The sequence below is a fragment of the Catharus ustulatus genome, chromosome 10 (assembly GCF_009819885.2).
Source record: "Catharus ustulatus isolate bCatUst1 chromosome 10, bCatUst1.pri.v2, whole genome shotgun sequence".
Lineage (NCBI taxonomy): Eukaryota > Metazoa > Chordata > Aves > Passeriformes > Turdidae > Catharus > Catharus ustulatus.
This window is the reverse complement of record NC_046230.1, coordinates 5,999,695-6,010,020: the sequence shown is the minus strand read 5'-3', so window position 1 is coordinate 6,010,020 and position 10,326 is coordinate 5,999,695. Positions and strand designations below refer to the sequence as shown.

Here is a 10,326-nt window from a genome sequence, read left to right as displayed (position 1 = left end):
TTTGATGTAACACTAAAGAAACTCTTTTGTGTCCAGCTTGACATCTTAGTATCTAGTTTGGCCACGCAAGGCTGTAACCTGGTGTTGAGAGAACTGGCAGGTAATATTAGAATATTAGAAAATAGGCTGCTGTCACCACGTATTTGCAAACAGGGTAAACCGCGGCTACCAAGCTGTGATTTGGCCGCCCTTATGGCACTCAGCCACGATCCCGGTGCTCGTCTGTCCGGGCCGGCCCACGGAGGTGATGCTGTCTCAGCTCTCGGCAGCCCTGCCCGGGCCAGCTGGGATCCCTGCACACACCTCGTCCGGCCCAGGGCTCGTCGGGAGCACCTCAGGGCGGCTCGAGGTGCCCGTCTTGACCAGCCCCTCACAGGCACGGCCCGAGGTGTGCGGTCCGGCCATTCTCGGCCCCTCACAGGCAAGACCCGAGGTGTGCGGGTCCGGCCAATCTCCGCCCCTCACGGGCACTGCCCGAGGTGTGCGGTCCGGCCATTCTCGGCCCCTCACAGGCTCTGCCCGAGGTGTGCGGTCCCGCCAATCTCCGCCCCTCACAGGCACTGCCCGAGGGGTGCGAGTCCCGCCAATCTCCGCCCCTCACGGGCACTGCCCGTGGCCGCCTCACGCGTTCCCGCCCAAACCCCGCCCGCGCACCGCCCCAGGCCGCACCCACACACCAGACCACGCCCACACATCAGACCACGCCCAGATACCAGACCATGCCCACGTACACAAACACCCCTCAGACCCCGCCCGCTTCCCACAGACGCCCCGCCCATGCGCCGAGACCCCGCCCACGCCTCCGTGACACGCTCGCGCTCCATCAGGCCCCGCCCACACATGTTAAAACCCGCCCACACCCCCTCAGACCCCGCCCATGCTCCACCAGACCCCGCCCACACCCCTCAGGCCCCGCCCCTGCCCTCAGGCCCCGCCTCCCTGTTAAAAGCCCGCCCGCAGCTGGCGCGCGCCCGGAGGTGACGTCGCGGGTCCGGCGCGGGGCGGAGCGGCGGGGCCGGCCGGGGACGCGGAGCTGAGAGAGCGGAGTGCGCCGGTGACGGGGAGCTCGGAGTACGGGGTGAGCAGGGAACGGGGAGCTCGGGGATACAGGATGCGCAGCGAATGAGGGGCTCAGTGATGCGGGGTGAGCAGGGAACGGGGAGCTCGGGGGTGCGCAGGGAGCTCGGGGCTCAGGGAGCGCAGTGCTTAGGGAGCGCAGGGTCCGAGTGACGAAGTGCCGAGGGAATGATGTGCCCCAGGAACGCGGTGCTCGGGGGTACGGGGCGCTCGGGGAATGCGGGGTGCAGGTAACGGGGTGCTCAGGGAATGGGGTGCTGAGGAACACGGGATGCTGGGGAATGCAGTGCCGGCTTTCGGGGTGCTCAGGGAACGCCGCTCCTGTTTGCGGGCTCGGAGCTCTCACGCTTGTGTATTTTATATAAAAAAGGGACTTTTTGCAGCTGGAGACCGCGGTGGGAGGTGCTGCCGTGGCCCCGGCTGGCGGTGCCTGCTTGAGGCAGGTGAGCAGTCCGGGCTGTTGCCGCTGCTCTCCGGGCAGCAGGAATTTCAGTCTCCAGATAACCTGGAGCAAATCCCGCCGGAGCTAAGCTCTGCTGTCCGTCCTCATCCTGTCTGGGGGCTGTTAGTGACAACAAAGACAGCGCACGCTCCAATGGTTTTGTGTCCTCTCCAGTAAAAAAAAAAGAATTGTAGGGATTTAGATGTTCTCTTACCTGGCAGAAGTTTGGGAGAGTGGATAGGGTAAGTTTAGTGGGGCTGTGTGGCTTACCCCAGAGAAATGCAGCTCTTAAGTTAATGAGGGAAGGCAGGAGCTGTAGTGCCAGGACGAGGGGAATGGCTTCCCACTGCCAAAGGGCAGGGATGGATGGGGTATTGGGAAGGAATTCCTCCTCGTGAGGATGGTGAGGCCCTGGCACAGGGTACCCAGAGAAGCTGTGGCTGCTCCATCCCTGGAAGTGTCCAAGGCCAGGTTGAACAGGGCTTAGAGCAGCCTGGGATGGTAGAAAGTCCCTGCCCATACCATAGGATGGAATGGGGTGAACCTCAGAATCCCTTTCATTCCAAACCATTCCCCTTTCTCTTTGTAGGGAAGGACACTTCCCCAGGCACAATTTCATACTGTGCCTCATTTTTGCTAAATGATGATTGGGTGTAAATAACACCTGCAGGGGTAGTGCAATGAAAATAAAACCTTTGGATAACCTGCCTCCTGTCTCATTTAAGCTCTGTGGGAATTTTGCTGCTCGAAAGTGCTGAAACCTTGCTGTGACTTCACTTGCAGTTGTTCTTTTAACCTGTAGTTTTACTGCTTCAGAGGTAGGCTCTGAATATACTGATCTCATTTTCAAAGCAGAGCAGAAAAATAAAGGTAAATACTTTCTGCATTCACTCCAAGATGAGTGGAGTCGTGATATTGCTCCAAGGAGGCAACTGAATGTGAAAACTTGCAATTTTTGTGATAACTGTATGGATCTGGAACCCGGAATTTCAGGAATGGGTTTGATATTACGTTACTGCTGGAAAGGGGAGCTCTGTGCACCTCTTTTCCATCCCTCTGCTTGTCTGTTTTCCTTGCTCCTCAAACGCAGGTGTAAGTGGGGCTGTGGTGGACTAGATTTAGCACCTGCAATTAGCACCGTCTGGAAATTAAATCCATGGAGTTGTGTATCTGTGCCTGTGCACCCAGCAGGGAGAGGCAGTGGCAGGGATCAAAATCAGTTAAGCTGCTCCTGAAAGTGTACCCTGAGGCTACACTTTGCTGGACAGTCCTGGTGTTTGTGGTTTGGCTTTTTGGTGGTGTTTGTTGTTTTGTTTTGAATGTTGTTTTTTAATGAAAACTGCACACTACTCCTTATTTCCAGATGTTCATAATATCCTCAGCCTCTTCTTTCCACTCTTTCCCAGCAGAAATGTTTCTGTTTCCTGAAAAAAATTCCTTTTGGGTGCTGACCAAACTGAAGGGTTAGAAATACAGAACTGGGGCATTTTTAGAATGCTGTCTGTGGTGATTTTCACCCATGACTCCACAGGAATCATTGCTACAACAGATGTTCTTGTTTATAGAACAAAAACAGTTTTTGCTAAATGTAAAGATGGGAGTGCTAACAACAAATAAAGAAATCACAGAGAACAGGTGGATAAAAAAATTGCAACAGATGTAGGAAAGAAGGAATTACTCTCAGTTGCTCTCTTTTGGCCTGAATTGTATTTTAACAGCTGTTTCTTGCAGCAGAAGGCTCTCCATCCAAAAAGATAAACGGTGAGATTATTGGCAAAAACTTCAATCAGGTGCATGAAGAGAAATTTTTTTAAAAAATATAAACAGTTTTCTTACCCTCACTAAGACTAGGAACAATTAACCTGGGAAAAACCACTTTTGTTTATTGTGTTATTTTAACGTCTGTGTTAGTACAGCAGTTTATACTTAGTGGTAATTAAGTGGAGAATAAATGCTTATTGCAATGTGCAAGACTTTTGTATGAGCCTTTGTGACATAGATTAATGGCTTAATTGCAATGTTAAAATACTGCTTCTGGGACAAATGCTGCATTTCGAGACCTTGGTGTGGTTTGGTTTTACGTGCTTTTTGCCATGTGGCTCTTGCCCCTGCCCTGAACCTGCTGTGCAGTGTTCACTTCCCATTGTTTAGATCTCTTTTCCTAGAAGCATTTTTCTTTAGTTGCCTTATTAAAATTACTTATGCTGGCTCTAACTGCTGTCCCTGTAGAATTTTTCTTCGCAAGTTCTCGTGAAGAAGATAACTTGCCCGTTACAATTTTTTTGTTAGAAATGGCAGCATAAGCTTTAATAAGTGGCTATATCCAATATTCCAGGTGGGTCTCAGCAGTGCAGAGCTCAAGTTAAATATTGACTTGTGTAGGGACTTTGGTCTTGGGTAATCCCTGCTGAAGCTGCAGCCAGGAAAAAGGTAGTGTGGGAAAGATAATCACTTTAAACCACCCCCTGCCAAACTGAAGCCAATGTGGCCGTGGGGAATGGTCCAGAGGAGGCTCAGAAACCCCCATAGTGTCCTCATGTCCAGGGCTGGGAGTCTACATCATGTGAGGAGACAGCCACGTCTGTACCTGGAGGTGGTGACAGCCCCAGTCTGTCTCTCTGTAGGGAAATGAGTGGAATTTGGGGTCTCCCTGGTGGTGCCATGTCTGGTGGTCTGTTCTAATCTTGCTCTTATTTGTATTTAACCATCCCTGGAGCTGGAGGGAATTGTGTGTGCCAGGAGCCCAGCTGGTAGGAGGTCTCTGCTCTGGGACCATGGCTCCTACTACAGAAGGCTCTTTGTGCTTTATAGACACGTGATCCCTAGAAAAAATAAACATTTCTCATTCTTGCAGAGATTTGCTCTCAGATATGAACTAAGCAATAACTGTTTCAGCACTTTCAGCCTGCTCCATCATTCTTTCCTTGTATTGTGGGCTTTTTTTTACAAAAGTCTAAAATCTGCTTGCTAAACTTCATTGGAAATAGAATTCCTGTGGGACTGACATGATAAATTTTGTTCTTGGTGGCATGTATTGTTGTTGACTGCTTTGCTTTAGGGAGCTCAGCAAGCAACATAGAACTGTATTTTAAATTTTTTTTTTTCTTTAGCTAAGAGGCTTTATAAGAGGTGGGAGGCATCTTGGACTTTATTTGCTTGTGGGAAACAGGAATTTCAAACTAATCAGAAGGCTTTAGCAAAAAAAGAACATCCAGTCATCTGTGGTGCTTTAGGTAAAAGAATTTTGCCATCCTTTAACAGTAAAATATTTTGAGCTGTTTATACCTGAGGGAATAAGTTATTTTATATCTATGGTAAGTCTGTTTTCTGTCAGAATCTGGTTCTAGGAAGAATTTTCTCCTGTGTTATTGGAATAAGGTTGGGTATGTCATGTGTCAACTTTGTTTAGTTATAAACTGAGGTTTCAATGGAGGAAATGTTCTGTTTTAGATGCAGGATTGGGTTGGTGACTCCTGCTTTTTAACTTTATATTTTTGAAACCATTTCCTTAAGCGTGATGGGTGTGAACTGAAGAATCTGTAGAGTAAAAAGTGGCTGGAGTTTTTAGCATTCCTGTCGACTTTGTGCACGTAGTGTGTGACTCACTGTCAGGTGTGTGTCACGGATGTGCGCCTGTCTGGAGTGGCTGAGGTCAAGGTTTAGGCTGAGCTCCAGATGGTGGCCAGAGGATTACTTTGAGAGCTAATTACAAGGCTTCTTTGTCTAAGTCTGAATAGTTACATCACAAAGATATTCTTTAATGATTCATCAGGCTGTTTAGTGGGGGAAACAGCCCACACATTTTTGACTTTCTGATGAGGCGTGTTTTGCCCTTAGCCTGGCTTGTGTTGAGCTGTACCCCAGCACTTGCAGGCTGTTTTAATGGGCATTGACTTCCTGCTCTGCCGATGGGATCTCTGGCATCTCTGAGCTCTGGATGTCTCTTTTTCTCTGCATGTGTGGCCTACATTTCTCCTCGCATGCACTCCGCAGCGGGCGAGCTGCTGTGGTGTGGGCCATGAACAAAGGGCTCTGCCCGGGGTTTATTCAGCCGTGGACTCTCTTGAGTGAGCAAATGCTATTTTTGGAGTTCCCTCGGGGGAAGGTGGTCAGGAATCCAGCCTTGGAGCATAGCGGAGGCGAGTGCAGCAGTGTCAGCCTTGGTCTGTGCTGGGTCAGCTGCTGGTGGTGGTTCTGTCAGAGAGGATCCTGTCTCCTGCAGGAGGGTGTTAGCGAGGTCACCGGACAGCAAAGTGCTGAGAAAACACTCATCTTACTCCATCGGTTTATTGCTGTTGCCAGGAAGCACCTTGTCCACATTTCAGAGACTTGTTTTGGTTGCTCCTATCTTAGCTCAGCAGATTTGCCCTACAGCTCATGGATAAAGGGCATTGTCCTCAGCATCCATATCTCTGGATCAGTGTGCCAGCCTGTCTTGTGAGGTTGCACTGTCACTGTCATAACTGGTGCCACTACAGTTGTGACCTTTGGTTGGTGGCAGGATGGCTCAGTGCTAAGGGGGATGAAATTTCCTTGCAATGTTATCCTTCCCTGTGTCTGGGCTGCTCAGGTATCCCTCAAAGAGGAGTTTCCCACTGATGCTGTGTACCCAGTGCTGCTGCTGGCTTCAGGTCAGCCTGACATCTACATGTTAGTGGAGGGACAAGAGTGCTGGGCTTTCATGCTTGTGGTGCAGGGGGCAGATGGATGACTGAGTTTTCATAGAGTAATTTGTTTTCTATCTGTTTTCCTTACAATCTGAACACTAAAGTTCACCATGTTGCGTGGCAGCATTGGGACCCCACTTTGGGAATAAGAATGTTTAGCAGGTGCTTTAGCTGTAGGGTTGCTAGGAAGGCTCCTGTGTCCCTGGGCACAGGTCAGTGTGTCAGATACCTGACACAGAGCACTGTGACCTCCCTGGTTCCCTTAAAACAGGGCTCTCCTTTAATGGGTTATTTACATTCCCCAACTTCAGTATCCAGGAGTGTCAGTGCGCTTGTCTGTCAGTACTGGGAGGAAATACTGGTGCTGCATTACTGATTCAGTGTGTTCTTGTGGGTAAAGGCTCCTCTAGGAGCCTCTGATGGGCAGAACAAGGGTGCTGGCTGTAGGCTACATGTATTATTTTTGTGTTCAGTCATCCATGGCATGTTCCTGCAGGCAGGAGCTCTCTGGGCAGAGATAATCCAAACTGTTGATGTGCTCTGTGTAGTGCAGTCGAGTTGAGGAGCTCTGTGGGCTGACCAAAGGGGCTGTTGACAGAGCACATCCCTGTACGGAAGCCTCCTAGTGCTCAGAGCCTTAGGGAATGTTTGCACGGTCATTTTTTGCCGTGGCTACAGCCACAAGGTACTGTGTGCAACAGACAGTCATCGTGATGTCTCTTAAGAGATGAAAGGATTTGTATGGGTTTTCCTTTGCTTTGTCAGGGAATAGCTGACCTTGGGGCCAGCCATGTCCTGGCTGCTTTTCTGTGTTTCTGAACACACTGAAGCAGCAAAGATCAATCCCCAGAATCCATGTGAGATTTAGTCAAGACCTTTTTCTGAACCCAGATTACCTTGAAGTCTGTCTTTGCCTTGATTTCCAAATTAATTCAGTTCTCCTTTAAAAAAGCTAAGCCTAAGCCCTGGCTTCCTGGTTCATGGAGTGGGAGGCTATTGTGTGCCTGACCTCAAACTGGCGGCTGCTCAAGGTTCTACAACATGTGATGCCTGGTATTGCATCAGGTGATGGATGGGGGATTTTGCTGATTCCCTCCTGGCCAAGACATCCTTGAACCTTCTGTTTTGAGATGCCCATATGGTTGCAGGACTGAAAGAAACACAGACTTCTGTGTTGCATCCATGGGCTGGTTCTGGGAACCTGTTGACAATTACAGCATCTCTCGCTTCTCCAGACTGTCACTGGAACCAGGAGAGGTGGTGGTAAAGAACCTGCTCAGCCTCTTTGTGCTCACTGAGCTCAGTGGAGGTCACTTCAAACTCTTTCATTTCCCTTCTTCCCCTGTAAGTCATGCCTTTTCCAATGTTGTTCCCTAAGATTTCATTTCTATCTTTTTGCTGAAATCTCACATCTCCAAGAAGGTGGTGCTAGACCACACTTGTTTGTCCTTAAATAGAGGGTTAAATCTTCCAGACATTCTTTGAAGCCACTGAGAGAACAAGGCTGTTGCCAGAGTCACCTGGAGGTGCATTAGGGACTCTTAGGAGCTTGTTTATTCTGTGTGTGATGAGAGCTATTCCTTGTCCTCCTTTCTCTCGGGCTAGCTCAGATTATGCTGATAGCATTAGTGAAGAACGATTCCAAGTCTGATGTCACTCTACAGCAACAACTTGGAGTTTTGTTGAGACTCTCACCTGGCACTGGGACTTTGCAGAGTAACCCAGGCAGGGAACTGCATTTTGTGGGGCAAAATGTACTGAGAGTGATGTTTGCAGGGGGGACTGATGCTTGTGCTTGAGAGAGCTGAAACAAGGAGCTCTGAGCAGAGCTCTACAAACACGTGCATGTGTGGTTACCTGAAGTTCAGGGAAGCTGCTTTTTAAGCACTTTTCTTTAATCTCTGTTGTCTGTATGACACTCTACTCTTCCTTTTGTAGTTCTTGCAGCAGCAAGTTGACAGGACTCTGCATTTGGGCTGAATGTAAAACCTTTATACCTGTGAGCTTGCAAGGAGATGTGGGACTTGTCCTGCAGATATTCCCAAAAGGGGAAAAACATTTGGGGATGCTTTGCATCTCCAGCAGTGAAGTGTGAAAGTGGAAATGGACAGCAGATACTGAGCTCTAATTATTGGGAAGCAGGAGTCTTTTCTAGGCTAGTGGGATTGTTCAGAGTGTGACCTGAGTAATCTGAAAGAGTTAAAGGGTTTCGCTGAATGCCTTGAGCAACTTGGTGACTCTCTCACAGATGCTTCCAAAAGGACACAACATTGATAACGGGAACTGTGGGATGCGCCACGCTGAAATTTTATCTGCCTAAGTAGCTGCTAGTCCAATTCCATTAATGTTTGCATATTTAATAAACTCCTAATGTGGGTTTTTAATGAGTTGGCAGTTATCTCTGAGCACCCAGCAGCAGCAGTCTCAGAGTTTAGGTGGCTCTCAAATGGAGATTTCTCTCACTCAGAAGGCATGTGGCCTTTCCTTGGGCAGTCAGCACTTGGCAGGCTCTGGAATGCTTTGATTTGGCTTGTATTGATGTACATCAACAGTGAATTTTTAATTTGGATGGAGCCCTAGGGTTAAGTTTTTGGGGTTGCATCGTTTTAGAAATTCAGATGTAAGAGAAGTGACCTTGGTTAATCTTGTAACACACCATTTATCTGCTTGGGATGTTTCTTGCTAGTGATCTAATTATTTTGACTGTGAAATGGGACTGCCAGGGAAATTGCTTCTAGCATGGCATTTGCTCATTTACACTCCCAGTGCTTTTGCTTTGCCTTTTCAGCCTAATTTTGCAAACATGTCCAGCTCCTCATAGTCACAAGCAGAGTAAGAAGTGCCCTGGTTGTGCTGCACAGTTGGACCCAAGTGTCTCTGGTGAGGAGAGGGACGGTAATCTGTCATCGAGGGAACTGTAGCAACATTCAGCAGAACAGTTCAGTGTTTATGCTTTTGAGATAAACCTGAGTGTAGTAAATATATGTCAGTATGTCAGATATAGCAGGGAAGGTGAAAAGGGACTTTTGATAACACAGTGTAATTCTCAGTTCTGGCACCAGTGTGACTTTAAATAAGTCCTTTGCCCATTCCCAATCTTCAGGATGAATTCTCAGTATGCTGCTGTGGATGGTAGATGTGTAAGCTGTGAGGGTGGCAAGGGTGAGGAAATAATTCCTTACAGCCTCGTTTGAGATAAGACAGCAGTAATTCAGTGACTGGGCCATCAGATGGGTTTCAGGTGACCTTTCTGTGTGCCTGGTAAAAAGCAGGAAAAATTTAGTGTTTATCTGAGCTGTATTTTAAATTGAAGTTCTTTTTATATCTCCAGAACACCAGTTTGGGAGGAACAGCAAAGAGAGTTAAGGACAAAAACTGATGGACCATTACATCTTTCAAAATGAGCCTTTTCACACTTTCCTACTGGAAAATTACATGTCCTGAAGGTGAGTAGGTTTTGTATGTGACAGATGAGCTGCCCAATGTCTTGGGCCTTGACCAAAGGCAGATCCACCCTCATTCCAGCTTGGCCTGACACTGCCTCTCTGGGCTGGCACAACCCATGGAAACTGGCTTGTGAAAATGTGTATTTTATCACCAGGAGAAATAGAGAGGAAGCAGGGAATATTTTCCACTCATGAATTACCATTGATTTCGAAGCCTTTGAAAAAGCTGGAGTGCTTTGTGAAAGAGATGAGCCATTGGGAGCACAGATATCTTCAGCTGTGTGGAGAAAATGTAGGTGTTTTATTTGCAGCATGAGAAAGTTAAGCTTGTAAGACAAACTTTGGTTTAGTTTGGCAAGTGTATTGAATTACATAAGGCATTTTCAAGTTTTGTTCCAGTCGTACCTCAAATGATATTTTCAGTGTTCAGAAGAGCTGAAGAAGAGTGCTTGCTATCAAAGATGATAAAGTAATTTCCCCAAAGTAAAGAACATAATGCTTGAATGAAATTAAATCAGAGTTGTATTTTGTAGAGTTTGTGATATCTTTTATGTTATTTTTGTACTCAACCCCTTAGGGCTGTAGGCAGTGACTGTACAGTTTTGTTTTAAAATGCTTTAATAAAAGAAATCAAAATGGGAATGTTACATAAGTCCTGCACTCAACATTGAAATAAAACCAGCATTTCTGAGAC

General features: G+C 47.7%; 1 protein-coding gene across 2 annotated transcripts in view; it reads left to right on the top strand.

The window, feature by feature from the left end:
• Positions 1-996: 996 nt before the first annotated feature.
• The window catches only part of MAP3K13 (mitogen-activated protein kinase kinase kinase 13), a 68,863-nt gene continuing 59,533 nt past the window's right edge, over positions 997-10,326 (top strand). Inside the window, exons 1-2 of one of the 2 annotated variants that reach the window (XM_033068569.1) lie at positions 997-1,078; positions 9,518-9,632. The gene's annotated coding sequence lies outside the window, so the exon portion shown is untranslated. The remainder of the gene's footprint in view (positions 1,079-9,517; positions 9,633-10,326) is intronic. The other variant, XM_033068570.2, reaches the window with a different exon arrangement.